The following is a 23,820-nucleotide window of genomic DNA, read 5'->3' on the forward strand; positions in this document are numbered from 1 at the left end:
CATAAAGCCATCACGAAATAGAGAAACTGGCTCATAGAAAGTAGGTAGTCCGAGAGGCCAAACCTACTCCATCTTGGGACTGGCCTCCATCTTTAAAGAAGAAAAGCCTGAGAACTTGACCCACAGCTGAACCCAAGCTGCACCCAAGTATGAGGAAGGAACCCCATGGCTTGTCTTGGCCCATACCCAAGAGTTACTCTCTAGCCTCTTCCTAGCAACAGCCAATCAAGATTAGTCTGATTGTTTCAAATGTACTGACAGACCATTGGTGATTGTTCATGATTTTGCCTCAGAGCACCCACCGGTTGGCTTACAATAGTCATTCAAGATGCTAGCCAGGCTGAAGACCACTCGTTTGCTTGCCATTTCCTATAAAACCTTGTCCTACTGCATCAGGATTATCAGTGAGTGACCTTGAAAAAGAGACCCTAGTGTGATTACATTAGAGTCGTTTCCTTGGTGTTTTTTTTTTTTTTTGGGGGGGGGTTCTCAAATGAGGCACAACAGCCAATTATTAAAAATAAGGTGACAAGGGTACAAAGTAGATTAGAATTGTAGAAGGGAAAGAGACTAGTAATGTCATGAAGCACATGTTCTAGTGCTTAGTGGCTAGAAAGAAAGGGACTGAGGGAGGGAGGAAGGAAGGGATGGGGAGGGAGTGGGAGAGGGAAGGACAGAGAGAGACACACACAGAGAGAAAGACAGACAGACAGAGAGAGACACACAGAGAGAGACACAGAGACACAGACAGAGATAGAGCATGAATCATATAAGGGAACCTGGGATATAGTTCAGGGGTAGAGCAGTTGCAAGGCTCTGGGTTTGGTTCATTCCCAGCATCTCAAAAGCCAATAGAGTCTATTCAAAATAGGAGAAAAGTCATCACAGGCCAGTTATTGAGGGGAAACAGCAAACTGCTGGCACTGTAAAGGATCTTTTGCTCATTTGGTGCTGGTATAACCAAGTACGAAGATTGGATGACATACAATAAATGGAAAGACATGTAAGTGTTCTGGTAGCTGGTGAGTCCAGGAGCAAGCGGTGACACCTATTCAGAGCTGCCTCATGCTCCTAAGGTTGCCCTTTGGGTACACAGAAGATCAGGGAGTCAGAATTCACATCAAGCTCTTATTCTCATTCATTCATTCATTCATTCATTCGTTTATTTATTTATTTTACATCCCAATCACAGACACTGGTTCCCCCACTACAGAGTTTCTCCCCCTCTCCTTCTCCTCTGAGAGGGCAGAGGCCCTTCTAGGTATCCCCCCACCCTGGCACATAAAGTCTCTGCAAGGCTAGATGCATCCTGTCCTACTGAGGTCAGACAAGGCAGCCTGTCAGGCGCTTTTAATAAGAAAGGCATCACAGGTTCACCTCTTAAGCTATCACACTGGCTGCCCCTGAACTTAGGAAGGGCTAAGGATATAGGCTACAGCCACCGGATGGGAGGAAGTTAGGCAAGGAAGTCATCTTTCATCAACCCATACAATTAAGCCGGACTTCACAGACTTGCCTGCATGATCGAACAGCTGCAAATAAACTCAGGTTCCAGTTTTGAAAAGAAAGTGCTGCGTTAATCATGGTAGACAGTGATAACACCGCTTAGCAAGAACAGGTAAGCAACCGGAAACATTTGTGAAGAAATCCAGAGGCAAAGTAGTCACTCCAGAGATTCTGTGTGGAAGGAACTGGGATGAAGAGTAATAGGAAATAAAGCAGAAATACGAATGGTGGCAGGAAGGTTAAGGAGATACTGGTTAAGGCGATGCTGAAAGCCAGGGATGAGGTTTGGAAGCAAGGCCTTGAAAGCTGTAAAGATGGAGAGCGTGCAGTATTAGAGAACCCCCAAATTTCGGGGCCCACGTTTGTTCTCCAGGGACTATAAATGAAGTAGATTCAAAAAAAAATGTTTATTGAGGAGGGGATTATTTCAGGCAAAAATTATTTACCCAAGGTGGCAAGATTTCCATTTCTTTAAAGGCATTATCCTTTGAGGCAATGAGTGGCCCGCCGCTCACTTCTGTTTGTTTCTTACAGGAGTCTAGCAGTTCAGCTGAACTAATTTAAGTTTCTGAGCCTATGAGCAGCTGCAACTTTGTATTTAAATTTCATCCGCGCTGTCTGTCCTACTTAATGTTCCAGTAACAATCCATCTTACTTTCAAGCCTGACAATTTCATGAGGGTATTGACCACCCACAGAGAGTGTGCCTTCAAAAGGGAAAGCCCTTTAAGCGCTGTGTTGAGTGAGGCAAACTGCTTAGATTGTAGTCAATACCGTTAGAATGGAAACTGGGATAAGAGTTCACTGACTCAGAAGAATTAGTTCCATTTTTTTTTTTTTTTTTTAAACAGATGCTTCAGGAAAGCAATAGCATCCAGGAAAACAATAGAAACCAGGGCACCATGATGGTCATTGGGATGGGAGGCTCTTTAGCTAAGCATCCTTCCCTCCCTGCAGTAGTTAAAACACCTGGTAATGGAAAGCCGCACCAGCCTTGAGGGACTATTTCCCAGGTAAGTGTGAGCTCCTTTGTATGAGACTAACAGACGAGGCAGTATTCTTTCTGGCTTATAAATATTCTAATAATAGCGTGGGGCACATTTTAGTCTGACATGTTAGAATGAGCATCATGGTTTTAATGATCTGATAGGCAAAATAACAAAAAAAATCCTCAATGAATATTGACATTTAAAAACCTTTTAATAGTAGTAAAAATTCTGCACATTGGAGACCAATATTCTAAAAGCTCAGTTTTCTTAATTTCTAACACTTAGTGCCTTTGTGTAGAAATAGTTTTGAACAAATCTTACTGCCTCACCAGTATTTCAAAATTGAGACAGTGTTCTTTCATATTAAGTCTGTTTCTGAATCGACCCATATCTGGCCATCAAGTAACCTATATCAGGGAGTACCACATGTTCACATTCAACCCCAGCATGCACCCTTTGGGCTGATAACTATAATATGACAATTCTGATAATTAAACCACCTAAAGTCAGGGGCTGATGTCTTGCATTAATTCAAAACAGCTTAAGGTGAAACAGCTCAGTATTCAATTACCACAGACATGGTTATATACTCTCTCATCCATGTTGGTGTGGCTCTGCCTGGGTCCACTAGATGCGATACCTGGCAAAAACTGTAATTTAAATAAATATTGGGTGCAGTTGAGGGGTTTAAATCTACCTATGAATTCCTCTGAAGAAGTCTCTTGATTAGCAAGACTGAGTAGGTCAAAGACTGACATTTTCCAATCAACCTAACATTCACAGAAAATTATACTTTCCTATATCAGTCATTAAGAGCTAGTGGGATTCAGCTTGTTGAGCTTATAAAGAAAATCCCAATTAATTAAAATAATGGAGGATAAAAAAAATAAAAGCAAATTACCTTTATTCTGGGGGTATAATTGTAACATTTATATTCATAGATTTTTCATTACCAGTAAAAGATGTTGACAATTTCGCCATTCTTTTCTAAAATGTCTTCAGAAAAATCTTCAGAAAAATATGGTTCCAATGGTTACAGCTTTATGCCATTTTTTTTTCTGGTTTTTTTTTTTTTTTTTTTTTTTTCCAGAAAACCTTAGGGGAAAATTTCTATTATTGCCTATTCAATTAAGCTGTTTAGAAATCTTTTCTATTAGCGCCACTGCTGTGATTCCATAGCAGAGATTGTATACCAGGAAATGCCTTGAATGAAGTTGCTGTCTACATATCACAGGATAATTTTATGTGTGCACTTGAGTGGACTATGGGATGCTGAGGGAGGTTCTGATACATTACTTCTGTGACTGCGTTTTGGGCAGAGATTATCACGTGTATTGGAGGGACAGGTAAGGAAAACTTTCTCTCATCAGAACATATGCATGAGCAACCCCTAGATCCATCAAGAAGCATGGAATTGTTGGCATGTCTCATCCTTGGCCATCAATCTCTTCCTGCCCTTAGGTATTGTTGCTTCTCAAATTTAGATCATGGCATCTGTACAACCTTCCAACTTAAAGACTGTGCCATTAGTTTCCTGGTTTTCCAGTCTGCAGATGGTAGGTTGTGGGATACTAGACCTCTGTAATCTTACAAGGAGTTCTAATAATAACCTTAGGCTCATGCACATTCTGGAGAATATAGCATCTCAGAGAATGATTTGAATCTGACTTAAATTTATTTTTTTTATGGACTATCTAAAAATTTCCAGATTAGACTTTATCAGAGAGCAACATTGGATATTGCCGAACTCAAGTTTAATATGTTTATGTATATACATGTATATGTATATACATATACATATACATACATACATACATACATACATACATACATACATTTGAGTCAAAGTCTCAGACTTGCCTGGAACTCTCTATGTAAGCTAGGCTGGCCTGGAACTTGCAGAGATACACCTGCTTCTGCTTCTCAGGTGCTGAAATTAAAGTTATGCACCACCATGCCAAGCATGTTGTATAATTTTTAATAGCTTGTTGTATTCTTACATTATTTGGTCTCTTTCTTTTTCTCTGTCTCTCACAATACACACACACACGGGGGGGGGGAAGGGAGAGGGAGAGGGAGAGAGGGAGGGAGGGAGGGAGGGAGAGAGAGAGAGAGAGAGAGAGAGAGAGAGAGAGAGAGAGAGAGCTCTAAACTTATTAAGTCCTTGCTGCTTTTCAATAATGAGAGAGTATGGCTGATGTTTTAGAAGAGAATGACTTGAATTCAAGGCTTTTGTACCACACTGCTGATTTTGTTTGTTCCAATTTTGAGGCTTCATCATTAAAAAGTCAAGAGTGCATAAACGTCTGTAATGCATCCTTGAGTCTGGTAGGCGGATTAGACAGTACGCAGTACAGGGACAGTGATTTTGAGTAAGACACACTGTGGAGTTCTGTAATAGAGAATGTTGGTAAGACACATTTGCTAAGAGGAAGACTCTATGCCCTTGGCCATTGCAGTTGTGATTTTTGCCTGGCTTAGAGAGCATTCACATCAGTGGAGACTGTCCAGGACACAGAACAAAGAAGAGGATGAAGAGATCAATGGTGAGAAGAGAGGACACGTGTAGAACACAGTTCTGTATCCATGCAGATGAAAAGGTGACGTGAATTCTCAATGAAAGAATATTGAACATGGTCAGTAGTCAAAAAAACCCTATTTTATCATATGTCTCATTATGCCTATGTTAACAACATGGGAAGCCAGATGCATGCCTGAGCCCATCTCCAGGGACTTAAACTTTTCTTAGCTACAATGTATCTTTTGTGTCTATGAAACTCACAGATGCATCTGATGATTGCCATCATGTTAGGTTTTAATTTCTTTCTTTTAATAATACTTTGATATACAAAATACAACATTATGGGGTTTCCTTACTCTCTCTCTCTCTCTCTCTCTCTCTCTCTCTCTCCTCTTCTCTTTCTCGCTCTGCCTGTGATGCTGGGGCTAGAACCCAGAACTGTATACAAGCTTGTCAAGTGGTTTTCCACATTTTATGCCTCAGCCCCTCTTACCACAGTTTCCTAAGTATACACATTGTGGTAGGACAACCCAGGCAGCAACTTGATCTCAATCTCAGTCCGCTATCCAGAACTGCAGGTTCTTTTAATGGTGTTCTTTGTGCCTGAGACCATTTGATTGCTCCTTAGGGTAAACAAGGTGAACAGAACGGAAAACTTTTGAGAGTGTGCTGTGTGAGAATTCATGAAAGAAAAAACAGAAAAGTATTTCAAGTGTTTGCTGGGCTTTTATGAGCCAAATTTCTTCCAGGCAGTTATTTTCTGTAGTTTCCAGATTTTATTTATGTTGGCTCAACGGAGAACTTTCCTAGTGGTAAAGGACATTCAAGCAGGTGTCAGGTACTAGGAATAATGTCAGATATTAATTACCCAATTTAGAAATATCACTGAATTAAATGAATTAAAACTGATCATTAAAACTAAAGTTTATTAGTAAGGTATAATATCAGAATTAAGCTGGTAACAATGCAAGATTTTTGAATCATATTTTTGATTACTTTAAGTTTTAATTTGAATATGAAATTAAGGCATGCAAAGTAAAAAGAAAAATACAAGAGACATTCCTAAAAAATGTTGTAACGGATAGTCGGATGCTTTGTACATGGCCACAATGTGTTTCTTTGTTACTTATTTTACATTAAATATGTAGAGTATTTGTAAATTAATAAATGTCAACATTATGTAAAAATAATTAGAGAATAATTCAAAAGTCCATCTTTGAGCCTGACCAGTACAGATGTGGATGCTTGCAGTCAACCATCAGACTGAGCACAGGGACCCCAATGGAGGAGTTAGGGGAAGAACTGAAGGAGCTGAAGGGATTTGTATCCTCATAGAAAGAACAACAATATCAGCCAACCAGACCCTCCAGAGCTCCCAGGGACTAAACCACCAACCAAAGAGTACACATAGAGGAATCCATGGCTCCAGCCACATATGTAGCAGATGGTAGCCTTGTGGGGCATTAATGGGAGGAGAGGCCCTTGGTCCTGTGTATACTCAATACCCCAGCATAATGGAATGCCAGGGTGTTGAGACAGGAGTGGGTGAACAGGTTGGGGAATACCCTCATAGAAGCAGGGAGAGGGGTGATGGGATAGGGGCTTTGCAGAGGGGAAACCAGGAAGGGGAATAATATTTGAAATATAAACAAATAAAATAACCAAAAAAACCTGAAAAATGTCCATCTTTGTGTGCATCCATGTTTAGCTATATCCCTATATATATGTATGTAAATTAATGTATATTTATTAAGTATTGTCATTGTATAAAACAAGATTCAGAGAATAATTCAAAAGTCAGTGTTTGTGTGTGCATCTATGTATGTGCATGTGTGAGCATATGTGTGTGTGTGTGTGTGAGAGAGAGAGAGACAGAGAGAGAGAGAGAGAGAGGGAGAGAGAGAGAGAGAGAGAGAGAGAGAGAGAGAGAGAGAGAGAGAGAGAGAGAGAACCAGAGATCATTATTGACTATCACCAAGAATCACTCTCTACTTTGAGTTTTAAGTCTTTCACTTAACCTGGAACTCACTGTACCTAAGAATGTGGCAGATTTCACTTAGAATTTTGTTAGTATTTTGACAATTTGAAAGAGAGAAAGAAAATACCTTAAGACTGAAAAAGTTTGTGTGTGTATGTGCATGTATGTATATAATACACACACACATATGGAGTACAACATTATTTTGGTCTTAAAATTCTGTTCATATGCTATGACATGAGAGACTGACCCTGTGTTATAGTTGTTTTTTGTTTTAGAGGGAGCAGGGAGGCTCAGCAACTCAGCTTCCCAAATCAGCAATCTCATGCAAGTAAACTACTTTCTGGGTTCTCATAAGTAATTCCAGGAAAGTTAGTGCACCGATATGGACTCAGAGGAATATGTTTCTTTGGTCTGATACTATCCTCACCATCTGGGATGAATAGAAATACATTCTCAAAAAATTTATACAATACCTTGATAACATCATGTCCGGAGAAGTAAGCCAATGCCAAAGGATGAATATTATTTGAGAAGAGTAAAGGGATTAGCGAAATGGAGACGGCAGGGAATAATGGAGGCGGATATGATCAAAATGTGTTATACATGTATATGAAAAATCACAATGGCTCACTATTCTGTGTAATATGAACGAACGAGTGAAGACATAGATTATTTGATTTACTTTTATGTGATACATATAATTCAGAAACCGTAGAGGCTGAAAATACAATGTAGCCTTTTACGTGTGGAGACAGTGAGAATAGGCACCCACTGTTTAATGAGAACCGTTTCTGTGTGAAGTGATGGAAAGGTTCTGAAAAATGTTGATACACAATATTATGAATAAACATGGTGCCATTAAAACTGGATTAAAGATGAATCTTATATCATATATAATTATTAGAGGAAGTTTAAAAAATTAAAAAAAATAAAAAAAAGAGGACACTTACATAGTTTGTCTTAAGTTATTTCTCTATTTAAGAGGAGAACTTTATCTGAGTCATGGTAAAGAGATGGCTGGCTTTTAAGCAAATCCACATAGCAACGAATTGCTAGATAAACCTATAAGGAGGCCATGAAAAAAATGATCAATTTATGTAGAACTGTAAATAATTAGATTGGCTTCACCTGGTTTTGTCTGGAGACCACAACTATTTAACTTGTTTATCAGAAAGAGTTATTTCCCCTGTGGGACCCCTGGCTTCTTCTTTTTTTATTGGATATTTTGTTTATTTACATTTCAAATGCTACTGAACATGTTTCCCTTTCCTTCCCCTGGCTGCTAGAGAACTCCAGTGAAATGTGATGCCCAGTTCAAGACTCATCTTAAGATTGGCACATTTGTACACCTCTGTCTTTTTTGTTCTGGTATTAGAATTCTATTTTTATATGTAGTTTATAGCACTGCAGGATTACTATAGGCATTTTAAAAAATGAATATTACATTCAATTCCTGGAAAAAGAGTTGAGCTGTAAATGAATAACAGTATGAAAACAGTTTTATCAGTGAACATAGTATTTGCCATGATAACTGCATATTAGCTTTCCTGAATACATCTAACAAGGATGATCTAGACAAATCAATGAACTTCAATTCAATTAAGTATGCATACGTATAAGAACATGCATATGGACACACACATACACACAGAATTTATTTAAACACATTCCCTGTTTGTTCCTAGGTTGTAGGCTTTTGTGAACCTGCAAGTTGGGAAGATAAATGGACTCCTTTTAACCCATCCCTAAGTATTACACAAACTGGGTTAGTTATGTTCCTTTAAATAGAGAGCCTTTTTAAGCAAAGGGAGTTATTTCAGAAAATAAATAACATTTAGAAAGTTCAAGAGTTTACAGATTCAGAACAAAGACAAAAGCCAAGCCATTGAGTGAGAGTAGACATCTCAGGGGTACAGATTTTTGAAATAACACAATACCTTATTGGTCTGTTTCTTTTAATGCTACCATAGAGAACATGTTCAGATGGCTTTAAGTAATTACCTCTATACTTAGGATTACAGCTATACTTCTCATGTTTAGTTCTCAGTGCTAGAGCAGGCGAGTGGACTCTGGAAATATCACTGAAGCCCTTTCCAGTAACAGAAGCCTATAATTATATGGAAACATAAAATTTTAGAATTGCATACCTTAGAAATAATTGGCTTTAATAGGCTGTTTCTACAAATGAGGTCTTTGATGCTAAATATCCAAGGTAATATAACCAGCGAGGGACAGAGTTAGGGTTATATCCCAGGTCGTTGGCTTTAGTTTTGCTTCCCCAGATGGACTATCGTGTAATTAGAATGGGCACATACTTTATACATTTCTACCCTCCAACTCAAGAAGTGGCCTGTCTGGCAGACTGTACTCTATTCTGGAATATTTAAGTAGGAATGACAAGAATGGGAGAATAGTTCAATCCTTTCATTTCTCAGTTAGTGTATCTTTTCTGCAGAAACCCTAGACTACACAAAGTGAGAGGCAACAAGAGTGATGAATAATTCTCAGCTCCCATATAGAGGAATAATTAATCCATTTGTGTCTGATTTTGATTCTGTCCCTTCCTTAAAATTTATTATTAGAATTGAACAGATGCCCTCTACAAAGGGTTTTTTTTTCATTCAGAAGCGTATGAAAAAAAAAAAGAGAGAGAGAGAAAAGTCACAGAAGTTACAGGAATGTGAGGGATAATGTAAAAGATAATCATTCTAATTGGGAAGGATGCATGTCAAAAGCCTGAAACTAAAAATCAGGTTAATTATATGGTCCAGCTGCTCAGTGAAGAACGGGCACATTAATCATTTAGCGGAAGTGGTAAAGTTCCCATAATCATGTCATTTCACTGCCAGGGTTAGAAACCCAGGGAACCCAAGGGTTAACAGCTGGCCTGGCAGGGCTTAGACCTCCTCTCTGCCATAGATCCTTAAGTCTTCAGGAAACACACGCATGCCACTCCCATGCCTTTGGCTTCTCATGGTTTCAACATGTACAAACTCTGCTGACTGAAGTAATGTGGTAGAAACCAACAGGGGTAAAAAAATGAGGACTGATTTGAAGACATACAATGTTTTAAGATATAAGATAATGCTTTATGGTCAGGAAACACTGCCCCTTCCCGCCTGGTTCCAAACAGCACCTACAGAACCTGACAATATATGTTTCCTCACATCCATATTAGATTATTCTATTTAAGTTCGTTCTCCTTAAATTCCTTTTTTTTGTGCCGTTTACTTTCTCTTTGTTAATCATTTCCATAGATGTAGCTGTTTCTGGGTGGTTTTAGGTTTAAAAGCCAAAAAAGAAGTAATGATACAGTAACTGTTCTATCGACATCTGGTTTTACCTCTATCTCCTATGTGATACTCAAAATAGAGTTATTTTTCTACCCAGATTGCAAGAGAATATTTCTCCCTGGCATAGAGGAGGAGAGTTAGTCTGGAGATGTTCCTAAGCCAGAACACGAAGGAAGAACTTTTATGTTTATTCTGCTAATCCAAATTTATTTGATAATATACTACTTAGTGAGTCCCACAGAATATTCAGATTAGCTCAAGTAAGATAACAGAATGTAGACTAGATAATAAATAAAGAAATATGACACGTGTCAGGTGTAGAACTTATTCTGACCCCGCATAGATCCACTGAGGGCTGGCTACTGACGTTGGTCCTTTGAGGAGTTCTGTTCAAACGCTTCATGGATTTTACTGCCTTTGTCAAAGATGAGGGCTTGTCACTAACCAGGGAGCCTGGAGCTCTTTTGTTTACAGGAATATTTTATGCAAGCTGGAGAGCAAATCTTGGGTTTTTTGTTTGTTTGTTTGTTTTTTAATTAGGTTTTTCTTTTTCTTTCTTCTTTTTTTTTTTTTTTAGTATAGAATAGTTTATTTAGGACATGGGGAGGGGAGTTATGAGGGTAGTAGAGGCAGAGAGAGAGAGGAGAGAGACAAGAGAGGAGAGAGAGAGAGAGAGAGAGAGAGAGAGAGAGAGAGAGAGAGAGAGAGAGAGAGAGGAGAGAAGTGGAGGCCTGTCCTGACCATGTGGAGTGAGGGGGAAGAAAAGGCAGAATGGGCGAGGGGACAGGTGGATCAAGAAAGGAAGAGTGTGAGAGAGCAAGAGCCATAATTAGTTTCCAAAGGTAGGATATAGGTTTAATAAATATACTTAAAATTTATTAGCATGCGGTAATTATACACTCTGAGCTTCATCCTGACATCCTCATCCACGGCTACAATGTAGCTTGTTCTTACCTATTCTCTCTGTGGACTGTTGTCTTCCTACCAAGCTTACCCACCCCTTCTGTCTTCTCTGTTCCTACTTTCCCAGCTTCTCTTTTAATTTTTTTAACCTATTAGTTCAATAGAGTTTCTTATTGGAGCATGGGCGAGGAGTCATTTACAGGCACATGTGCAATTTAGCAGTGGTTATACCACCAAGGAATTTTTTCCCATTCCCCAGAAACATTAATACTAGACAGATGCTTAAGAAGGGCGGGGTCTCATGAGCCCGCTGTTCTCCATGACAGAACGTTGCCAAGCTCAACTGTGTTTATTTTATAATTTAATTCATCAAATATAATTTTATTTAGAACATACTAAATATCAAACATTATTCTGACTGGTGATAATTTTCTTTGGATTCTTTAACTTATCCAAATGATACTGTGTTTTGAGTATGAAAAGTTGCCCCTGCTTAATTTTTAATAATATGTTTCCATCATAAAATAAACTAGCTGTCAATGAAAAAAATCTTTTAATGTTCTGACGCCTTTTTATTATTTTTAAACTTCAACAATTCTCAGTGTTTGCATGCTTGAAGGTTTAACCTAGTCTCCCATTAGTTAATTCGATGTACACTCAGAATCGTCCCAGAACTTCATTTGCATTTCGTGATTCAGAGTGATTAGAATTCCACATTCAGGCGATCACTGGACATCGGACTTGCTAACTTTCATACTTGAAAAGGAGAAACACAGAGGAAGGTGCCTTTGGCTGCTATAGGTCAGCAATCAACATGAGGCAGAGTTTAACAACGGTTCAATTATGAAGTGAATGAATAATATTATGAAGTCTCAGGAAAATTATAATAAATTATTTCAGAGAACAGGAAGGGCAAGGAAAATGAAAATCCCAGCCTATTTTATCCCTTCCCCATTGACTTGCAAGTGCTCAATTTTGAAAAATTAACTTAAACGCACTAAAAAAAAAATTGTTCACTGATTTTATTTTGAAAACCTGAACCGAACATGAAAAATAAGATAAAAAACCAATTGTACTCCCCCCCCCCCACACACACACTTAATGTCAGTCTGTGCATGAAGCTCACAGGTGTGTGGATATTTGACAGATCACTTTGGAATGTGTGATAAAGTCAGCACCACATGGACCTACTAATTTTATAAGAGGGAATAAGAGTGTCAGGTCTCTGCTATGTCTCATAGCATCCAGCTGGGCCTTTCACACAGCAATCTGTAAGATCTGTAATGTTTGTTTAATGGGGGAGGTAAACACAGGAAAACTTCAAGAAATCCCTGAAAAATTCTCTCCCTGTCTGTTGTTACTGATGCACTCCAAATTTTGGTAACAATGACCCCACAGGATCTGATGGGGCGGTAGACAGGGACATCAACACTCCTGGGAATGTTAGGAGTGGAAGCACTGCACTAACTTGCCACCTTTTCCTCTAGGTTGGAAGCCACTTCCTCTCAGAGATGTTTCACCTTCTCTGGGTCCCACCTAGTTTCTGCCAGCCTTCGGGCTATTGCAAAGCAGCAACAGAGAATTTGCATTGCTCAACATGGGCTAGGATTCCTTTTTTTTTTTTTTTTTATTGGATATTTTATTTACACTTCAGATGCCATCCCCTTTCCCCATTCCTCCCCCTTTAGGAAACCCATATCCCATGTCCCCTTTTCCTTTTTGCATTTATACACTTTTTAAAAAAATGTTAATCACAGACTTTATAAGTTTGGTAATGCTCAATCAGAGGTATAACCCACTACCCAACCTAGATATATCAACTACCTTTGACTGGTGGAGATACATGAACATCTGCCTCCCTGTCTCCCCCCTCTTTCTCTCTTTCTCATCACCTAGCTTCTCCTCTCCTTCTTCTCATCCTCTCCTTACTCCTTCTCTTCCTCTCGGTACTCCTCCTACCTTAGCTCCTCCTACATATCACCCTTCCTGTTAAAATGAAACTTTTCTCTCAAAATACATTTAGAGCATAATTGTGCCTATTTGTACCAGTGAGGTACAAGATAGTCCTAATACCCAGTGCATCATTTTGTTGACTAACCAGAACCTCTGTCATCTATCCTAACTAAAACAGTTCTGAACCTGGCTTTTTCCTTGGCTTTAGAATGAATGTCAGCTGAAAACCCTCCACTCAAATCTTTTCTCTCAAGGTAAATAGCCAGGATTGGCTATGAAACTATAAGTTTTCAACCCCGTCAGAAATTCAGAATGACTGAGTTAACTATAATTGTGGGAAGCACAAAGCATAGCTTCTAAACCTTATGGGCTAGGATTCCTGAAAAGAACCTGGCTGGCAAATCTCCCTGACAAATGGTTCGGGACATTTCCCTTTCCTCTCTTTTTCCCCTTCTCTTCTTCCTTCAGTCTCTATGATGTTTTTTTTTCTTCAAGACAGCCATTCATGTGCAGTGTGCTGACTATTGACCAGTCACAGTTAGATCATGTGACGGTGCTGCCCCACCTGACTCACATTTTCTCCATTCAGACTCACCAGGCTGAAAGTCCTGCCCTTCCCTATTGGACGGCTATAGAATAGGAGGACATTCGGGTAATCATGGAGCAGCCTGAGATTCAATGAGAAGCGGATTTTTAATTGAAAAAAAAAGAAAAAAAGAATAGACTACAGTTCTACCATTCCATGGTGTTGGGTTTGATGTGGGAATTACAGTCAGGCAGGAGGGCAGTGATGACTGAGAGACAGGCTCAATGAAGGGATGGAGAGAAGATGAGGGGCTGGGGCTCTGTCATGTGAAAAATTGTTAGAAAAGTTCCCTCAGAAGAACATATAAGGTCCATTCCTAAGGTTTACAGGTGTGAAAATAATCACCTACAAGACTAACACAGTTGGTAAAACAGCACCTAGAACAGACTCATGTGCCTTCTTACGGTAAATAGAGTCAACATGCAGAGATGTGACTTTTGATCACAGTAGATGTCAGTGCATCGCTAAGATTTTCCTCTGTCCTCGGCTTCGTTTATTTTTTTTCCTCTCTCCCTTCCCATTTCGCCATCTTTTCTTTGTTGTTTCTCTGTCATCCTAACAATATTATTACCATATTAGTTGACCATATTAGTTACTAACCATAACTATTACCTATATAGTTAGCTGTTTATCATTCACCCAAAGCATGCTCTCTCTGTCTCTCTCTCACACACACACCCCACACACATAATGTATAAGTTAGCCATGAAACTAGATTATCTAGCATTCATTCTCTAATTAGTAGTCATTCATGATCTTGCATAATCCTACTGTAGGCACATAGCTGAATAACATACCTGGTACTTAAGAATATATAAACCCAATAAACAGTATCCTGTATATATAACATCACATGCAAATACCAAGCAGGCTCATCTTGAATTAGAGATGCCATAATATGCATCATGAACATTAAAAATGTTTATTAGGAATGACCAAAACGTCTATAAGCATCTTCTACACAAACACAAGCCACATCTTTTAGCTTGGGTATGGGACAGCGATCTGACAACTGTATTTGCAACCTCCAGGTAGGAAAATGTATGTGTTTGTGTGTGTATGTGTGTGTTTGACAATGTCAGGCTGTGGGTATATAAGCAAAGTATATTTAATGACACTTCCTCCAAGGCTTTTGCTAGGAAGGGCTAGCATACATTTTGCCCTTTCTTCTTGGTGCAAATGTAAAGAAAGATGTGTGGTTTGGAATGGTAGTTCCTGTCAAGGACCTGATCTGTTGTTGTAGGACTATACTGAAGGGCTCCAAAAGTCAGAATGAAATCATGAGACTTCTATGACTTCCATGCTTTACTTGAGGCTTGTCCTTGAGAGAAAATAAGCTTCTGTGTGCTTCAGTCATGATTTGTTTTCCTCCTTAGAAATTGCTTATTTAGGGATGAACAAAAATACTGATAGAACGGGAACAGCTAAATATAAATAACTGAACAGTATTAATTAACAGGTTTGTCCTTCTGTTTTTCTTTAATTAATATGAAACCAAATATAGCTAAAAAAAAAAAAAAAAAAAAAAAAAAAAAAAAAAAAAAAAAAAAAAAAAAAAACCCAGAAAGTCATCTGCTGTTCTGGCTTATTCTATGATTGCTACTACTAATTCTTCATATCTAATGTAGGCTGCTTAGAGTTAATGAAAATGTACTTAAAATTTGTTCTATTTCAGCCATGAGCTGTTATGATGCACCATTCCACATTGGAATCCCACCTCAGTCATAAGGTTTAGAAGGAAAATTTTGTTCTTCTCTAAACTCCAATAGCATTTAAGAACACACCTCCTTAGGTAGTTTTTATTTAACTACTTCACGAATGGAAATACTTCAGGAATGGAAGTGCTTATTTTTTTTTTTTAAATTTTTTAAAATTTCATATAGCTCACAGGCAAGTGATTTAACTATAGTGGGTTTTAAGGAGTTTATTGATATTTATGATTATGTATACATGCTATGATGCTATGATAAATACAGTTTCCCAATAACCCTTAGAGAGCACTGTTCTATTATTGATAACATAATTATTTCCCCCCTTTTTTCAAGTCCCCTTTACAACCATCTTCCCCAAGAGAAATAGATATCTAAAGTATTTGACCTTGTAAGTCAAGGAGAGCAAAATCTATGAATATCTGAAATCCTAAAACTTTTAAATGCTATTAATAAGGACATCAAAATTCTGTTTAAAACACTTTGCATATCTAATGTTCTTAACAAAACATGCATTTCAAGCAGAAGTTTTAAGGGTTTTAAATCACAGATTTTCACAGCATTTCCTTCCGGCAGCTGATGAAAATTGGATAATATACAATCAGAACACTTTTTCTACACATTTTAAATTGATTGAAAAATAGAAACAGATTTAACATTCAAAAAAAAGTACATTTGCAAACCGTTACATAAAAATGGCCTGATCTGATTTAGTAGATGTTAGGTATAGAAATTTCAAGCTGAAAGCATCCTTTGGGATGTTTTAAAACAGAGGGAAGACAGTACTGTACCCAAAGCTGCCACTCTCAAAACACATGCCTCTGCCTAACAGTTTGAATCTTCTATGAAGACTGCCATCAAAGAAAATCTTTTACTTAATGGAAGGTGTTCTCCATATTTTTCTTTAGGCACAAGCTTGGCATTAAACAGGTTATGAATAGGTTCCGATGTAAAACATAAAAGTAATAAATTGCTGGAGACGAGCTATATGAAAATACAACGTATTTGCATAAGATTTGAAAGTTCAATGCATATTACAGCCTTCAATGTGATACATAACTTGATGATTGAAAAATAACTGGGTAACCATTCACGTTGTCAGTTTGCATTAGCTAAGTGTACATTCAAAGAAAAATAAATAATGAACAAGAACCTGATATCACTCTTACTAAGCTGCCAAAGCATGGGCAGTTATGGCTAGGAAGGTAACAAGGGGACTCACATTTTTGGTCATTGACGACACATTACTCCCAAACATTGTGTTAATGTTAACATTCTTTTGCAAGAGTAAGAAAATGCAGAGTGCTTTTCTTTGCAGATTCCTTTTCTGAAGGTGCTTGGAGTATATTCAAGCTCCAAGCATCTTTCAGAAGGTCAGGTCAATCATACCTGATCTGTAATGACTAAGAGTTTCAAAACCAAGGGAAAAAAAAAAAAAAAAAAAAAAGAGGATCCCAAAGTAAGTCTTTCTTGCTCCTCTCAATAGCAATTAAATCCCTTTATCTAGTGTCGCATGATTCTAAGCCACAGTTCTAGACAGGAAGTACATGGCACTAATTAAGCCAACCATTGATAGTGAATTGAACAATCTTTTTAAAAAGGCATACATTTCTGAGCAAATGAGATAAGTGCATCTTACCTATAACACATTTTTAATAAAAGTATGGTTTCTCTTCAAAACTCATTTGCTTAAAACAAATATTTTTGACTACATTTGAAACTTATTTAAAAGAGAATAGTCAGTTATATGCAGAGAAGAATGTTATTTCTAAACGAGAAATAACTACGTAATTTAGAAAGAATAAACTGAATAGTTGAAGCTAGTCTATCATGAAGATAAGGTTGAACTATAGGATGTTAACTCTTAAAAAAATCTGTATAACATTTAGTGTTATAATTAGGATAGGTGGGCAAATTATTACAAAAGTTAGGATAGTTTTGAAAGTGTTATGAGAAGTCATTTACAACAGGCGATAAAGTGGGACCACCTTAAGAAACTGGGAATTTCATCTACTTTGTTATTTGTCTAGAGTTGAAGATGACGAGATAGATGTCTTTTAACTTTGCCAAAATGAAGACAGAGACTCATTATATTTATTTGCCCTAATAAAATTATGACAAAAGAACTTCTGTTTGGCTTGACAGTGTAACTTCCATTGGACATACTCTTTCGCTGTAAAGAACAATAAAACTGGCCCAAAAGTACTGTTTGGAGGCAATGATATCATGCAGTCAGGGCTATGCCTCTCCAAAGAAGGGAAACCCATGAAGAGAATGCAATATTTGTTCTTGCTTCCTGTTGTGCGGCAATTTCCAGATGGCATGAAAAGAAGTAGAGCCAAAGAAGAGAGCTGTGTCATCATCAAACAGAGGCAGCTGATAAAAGACACCAGGTTGCTGGATTGTTTGGAATTTGCAAGGCCGGAGATAGAAAAGGAATATGAATAGGGTAGTGTTAGGATTTGAATATGAAATATCTTCCACATGCTTATGTTTTGAGTACTTGTTTCCAAGCTGGTGGTACTCTTCTGAGAATTTACTGAAACTATTGGAAGGGAGACCTACCTGGTAATAGTAGGCACTGACAATGGGCCTTTGAAAGCAGATTTTGGAAGAGTTGATGCTTCTTGGGCTCTTTAGAGGAATCTGTGATGTGAAGAACCTCTACTGTACACTCCCACTGTTGTGATTTAAGCATCTCTGCCATGATGTGTCTGTTATGATGGATTGAAACTCTGTAATACCATGTGCCAAAATAAGTGTGCCTTCTCTTTTCTGCCAATAGTATGGTCTCACAGATTGAGATGCCTTTAGTGGATACAAGTAGGAATTAGGGGAAGACTCTCTTAGGTATGAAGTTTCTCTGTGAGTTATACATATAGTTAGGCAAAGAGTGGCTGTTTATTGAAAATTTGAGTATCAATATCTCTTTATTTTTTAAGTCTATGGTTATACAAGATGGATATGGGTTGATGACAAACCAGTTTGACTGGTAAGGCTAATGGACTATCTCATTGTAATAAAGAAGTAAAGTTCATAAAGAACTAACAGAAACTTCAAATGTATCTACTATTACAGCCAAGAATGAGAGAGGGGATATGATCAGAGTTCATTCATATTTTTGAAAACTCAGATGAAATAAAAACACTGAAAAATACAACTGACAAAACTGACATAATGAAATGTTGATAACATTGATAATTCTATATCTTAAATAATCATATTTATAATTAGAAAGTTCCTTACAAAGAAACTCAAAGGTTGATATATTTTCTTGTTATTGTCTACACAAGTTTTATGCAATAGATAAGTCTATAAAAATTAATTAAGAAAAGATAAAATGAAATACTACAATACTTTCCATCTCAATAAATGGACCAGGAGCATCCTATCAAAAACCAAAAGTATATTTCAAGAAAAGATACGTATCTCTCTCTTAAATAAGTAAATGAAATAAATTATTTTAAGATATCATAAGAGTCAAACATAGGAGGACATAAGATAGCCATAATTCATTACTAAGTTGGGAATATAAGAGGAATCCAGAGTGAGGTTAGTTATGAAAATATCTATTTAGTCCACTAATTTATCAGAAAAGGAAGAAATACCTTATGATCATTTAAGTATATGCAGGAAGAAAAAATGACAAAATTCAATATTTGTACATTATACAGGATACTTAAAAACTAAGGATGCAAATAAATTTATTATGTTTGAAAAGGCATTTACATAAAGTCTAAAATTGATATCATAATTATAAAACATTGAACATTTTCCTCCTAAGATCAGGATCCAGATAAATATGTCTGTTCTCAGCACTCCTGTTCGACATTGTTTGACTAGTCTAAGATTATACAGAAAAGAAGAGAAAGTCATAAAAGGGGCATAAATGATGATGTAAAATTCTTTATTATACTAAAACATCTAATTACATAATTCAGCAAGCTAACTCTAAGTGTTGATTAAGGTGTATAGATTTCCAACTTGGTTAATTTAGGTGTGTGATGTTTTTATATATTTGCAATTTTTAAATACTAAAGTTTACTTAATACACACACACACACACACACACACACACACACACACACAGAGAGAGAGAGAGAGAGAGAGAGAGAGAGAGAGAGAGAGAGAGAGAGAGACAGACAGATAGACAGACACACGCATACTCCAGAGAAAAAACAACATCAAAACCCCACTGGAAATAATGAGATTTGAAGGTTTGTGAAATACAGGTCAGTACTTTATAAATCAATTGTATATCTATATTCTGTCATCAGACTGGAACAAAGAAATAAAACTCTTGATTTATAATACAATACTACTAGGATCAAACATTTAAGAATAAACTTAAAAGATTAATGAAAATGCCAGTGGAAAAGGACAGAGTATGAAAAAAAGAATTAATTGAAGGAGATTGTCACATGCTCATGGGTCATGGGCTAGAAGACTAAACATGGCTGCCATAGCCATTTCTCTGCTTTGTAGAGCTGGTATGCTTATCTTAAAGCACATATGGAAATACAAAGCATTTAAAACTGTTAAGGAGCATCATAAGAACAAAGAAGTTATAGATCTGTTACCACAGTTAAAGGTTCATGGTACTTTAGGCAGTGGGGCTAATTCATGTGGTAGGATAGATCCGTAAAATAAAATACCCAGTTCAGAAATATACATAGATGATTCACTGGCTTTCAAGCAAGTGTCAAAGCTATTTAATTTGGAAGCGAGTAATTTATCAATAAATTACACTAGAAAAAGTACATAAATATATGAAGATGTACATTAAGCCCTTCCCCATACCACATATGCAATTAAATTAATTCAAGGTAACAACACAGAGCCAGTACTATGCAAAGATGTTTAAATTATTTTGGCATATACTTCTGAGAGTGGACATAAGAAGCACACAGTATGAAAGAAAATAGGACTCAATTAGGTCTCCCCAAATTATAATCATTGAGGTATAGTTTAAAAGTAGACAAATCTTAGATAGCATGGAGATATCCATAATGGATAATATTTGGCAAAGAGTTTATGTCTCAGACATGTTTGAAAACAATGCAAATATATTTCATGAGCAACTACCTTAAGAAATATTCTGAAATTAAAAAACCAAAAATGACATGCATGCCTAATAAGTGGTGAAAGTGGGCTCTGCATTGCCAGTCATAGAGTAGTGTAAATGAAAACAATAGGGAGATAACAAGGTAGGTCCTAATCCAGAACACTAATGGCATCAAATGCAGAGGACGACTGAGGAGAAATGTAACTGTGGCCTGTTCTTGTGGGGGTATGAAACAGGGCAGGCAGTTTGCTATGATGAGACATTCCTAAATAGTTTGTCAAAGAGTTAAAAACACTTGCTCTATGACCCAGAAACTATCTGATCAGAAATAAAGACTCACACACTCAAATGCTCATCCACATGCACACACACAAACACACATACTCACATACATGCTCACACACATCACACAAACACACATACTCACACAGATGCACACATGCATACACACACGCTCACACACACTTATATGCATGTTACCACAAAAAGGACTTCTTCAAAAATGCTTACAAGCAGCTTTATTCGCCATATCTCAAACTTGGAAACAACCTCGATCTGATGAAATGATAATTAAATGTGGCACATTTGTTAAACACAACAGTAGCAAACACTAAAAAGAAAATACACAACTACTGCTATTCTCAACAGCACAAATGAAACTAAGAAATGTCACAGCAAATGATGAATTTCCAAGTAAATAAAGAAGATGATGTGCCATTGCATGGAGCTGTAGTTTAAGGACAGGCCAAATCAATTCCACCGTCAAAATTAGACAGTGGTTGCCTACAGTGGGTGAGTGAGTGGGACTGACCTCGTCTTTGTTACTGAAAGCTCATGTATTTTTACTTATGCACATTAATAGTAGAATGGAATATAGTCTAACTATATTTATTTTTGTAAAAAATTTACCATTTTAAAATAAAAGTTGGACTACTGTCAAGTTATCTTTCAACATTAATTTGTATTTTTCAACTCATTGACTATTTTGTAATATACATACTTTATATTATAAACAACATACTAGCAATATATTAGGTTTACATAAAACTTGATCAGAAATTATTGAGTTTAAGCATTCTTATTACATGCACAATTCCCATAAGTAAGGAAAGATTAAGCAGACATTGAAGAACATGTTTTGGTGACATAGGAGGAAAGACTACAGATGCTTTTAAACTAAAGTATATCATGAAATTTAGGGACTAAGTAAAGCAGTTCTCCTGTGGAACCGATTCTTATCAGTTAATGTACTAGATTTTATCAAATGCTGTGCCTAATTAATGACACTAAATGTAAGAGATGAGATCTATATGACATTATTTTAAGAAATGAACTAAAATAGAAATTAATAATGTGAGATGTATCAGTAACATTTAGTGATTCTAAAAAATTTCATGATTTATTTTTAGAATTTTAAGTAAGGAGAAATCCTAATATCTTTCTATTAAAATATTCAACAACTCTAGTACTGGCTAAATCATTGAGGCAACCGAGTGTCAGAATGTGACTGCTATTTAGAATAGGTCTAAAATTTAGTAAGCATTAGGAGGCTGGTAGTAACCCCACCCATAGTAAATGACCAGAGAGAGAGCTACCTTCCATGACATAAAAAAATTGTGATCTTATTTCTGATTTATAATGTTAAACACAATGGCGTCATCAACAAACATGTTATAAAGCCTTTAGTTGACTTAAGTGTATTTTTTTATCTGTTTTCTTGATCTTTGGAGTAGTCCCTTCAAAATCTTCATCCCATATTAATTGCACATTTAATTAGTCATTGTGAAAAGAGAATCTTTTCTCGAATACTAAAGGAGATTTGTTGTAAACATCTGATGTGATGAATACATTTCCTGATCTTGGGCAGGTGATTTATTAAACACAAATATAAAAGGGTGTGTGTGTGTGGGGGATACTGAATACAGTGCTTAATCAGCAGTTACCCTCAATTAAGCAGGTGATGTTTGCTGGGCTTCTGGGTGACAACATTTCCAGCCCAACTAGATGCTAAATCACCTGCCAAATATGTATAGGTATTACACATGGCCCTCCTGCTCCTATTTCCTTTTTTTTTGTTTGTTTATAATTTTAAGTCACTCCAAGAACAGTGAAGCTATTTTTAGTGTTAGAAATCCAGGTTGTGGGTAAGCCTCATTGGACTGGAGAGAGGGTGGCTGAATGGGAAGCCGGGAAGCAAGGGCAGGGCCCCACTGGGACACCGGTGAAGGTAGTATTGTGTCTTGTTGCTCACTTTGTGAAAATCCATGGGGCTGTTCAGATACTTGCATGTTCTTCAGAAGACATATTGCATTTCAAAACAACTTACCCTAAGTATAAATTCCTTCCAGAAAGATATGGAATTTTTACAACATTGTATAAAACTGAACGATTGATTTAGGAATGTATATGGTACTTACTCAAAAGATAGTCTTTCCCAAGTTTTGTGGTAGGTTCCTGTGTCACCAAAGCAAAGATATCAATGCAGTTCAAGCCTGGAAAGGGAGAAAAAGAGGAAATTTATGGTACTATACCATAAAACTTTGTTTAAAATGTCTAATCTTTATTAGAGTATATTCATCTATATAAGGCATAAAAATAAGTCATTTACTCAAATACTCAGGCAAAAAAAAATCTCTTGTTTCTTGACAAGGAGATTATAAAAACTGGAGTGACTGGGCTGCCCTGAATATATTGCTTAATCAGCTGTTTTTCACATACACATTCATAATACCAGTTTATACAGCCAGTATTTGTGTAAGTGGTATAGAGCTGTAGCAAGATAAGAAAAACAAAACAAAATAAAATAAAACAAAACACACAACAACAACAACAAAAACTTTTTCAAAAAATTTAGGTAAGCAGGCAACTGTAACTAACATCCCAGTTGCCGATTTCCTAAAGGAGACCTAGAGGTTATGAGATCAGAGGGCAGAAAAGGCTGCTTCCAACAAAGGGAATGGATCACACTTTAAAGCATAGGTGAGATGTCAGCTGCAATGGGAAGGAGTGGGTGGGATAGCCGATCAGGCACATGGGACAAAGTAGTCACATTATAGCTTTTGAACATATGGACATTAAAGGGAGAGGAAAATCAACGCATTTCATTTTGATGCTTTTAGAGGTATTAGAATGCAGAAGAGTGTTAGCTTAGATTATTCCAAAACCTACTTTAATAAGGGTTCTTAAACTCTTTTTAGCCCACCATCCAAAAGAGGTAGTAGAAAGGAAAGGTTATTAGGGGAAGAGGACCTGTTTAGAAATATTTGGGCTGGGGTGGGGGCAATTTCAATCTTTGTTGTCAGCATATCAGCATAT

General features: G+C 37.0%; 1 long non-coding RNA gene across 1 annotated transcript in view; it reads right to left on the bottom strand.

The window, feature by feature from the left end:
- The window catches only part of LOC143434697 (uncharacterized), a 1,324,052-nt gene that overhangs the window by 122,732 nt on the left and 1,177,500 nt on the right, over positions 1-23,820 (bottom strand). The window contains exon 6 of the long non-coding RNA XR_013104406.1: positions 22,923-22,997. This is a non-coding gene — a long non-coding RNA (uncharacterized LOC143434697). The remainder of the gene's footprint in view (positions 1-22,922; positions 22,998-23,820) is intronic.

The sequence above is a fragment of the Arvicanthis niloticus genome, chromosome 16 (assembly GCF_011762505.2).
Source record: "Arvicanthis niloticus isolate mArvNil1 chromosome 16, mArvNil1.pat.X, whole genome shotgun sequence".
NCBI lineage: Eukaryota > Metazoa > Chordata > Mammalia > Rodentia > Muridae > Arvicanthis > Arvicanthis niloticus.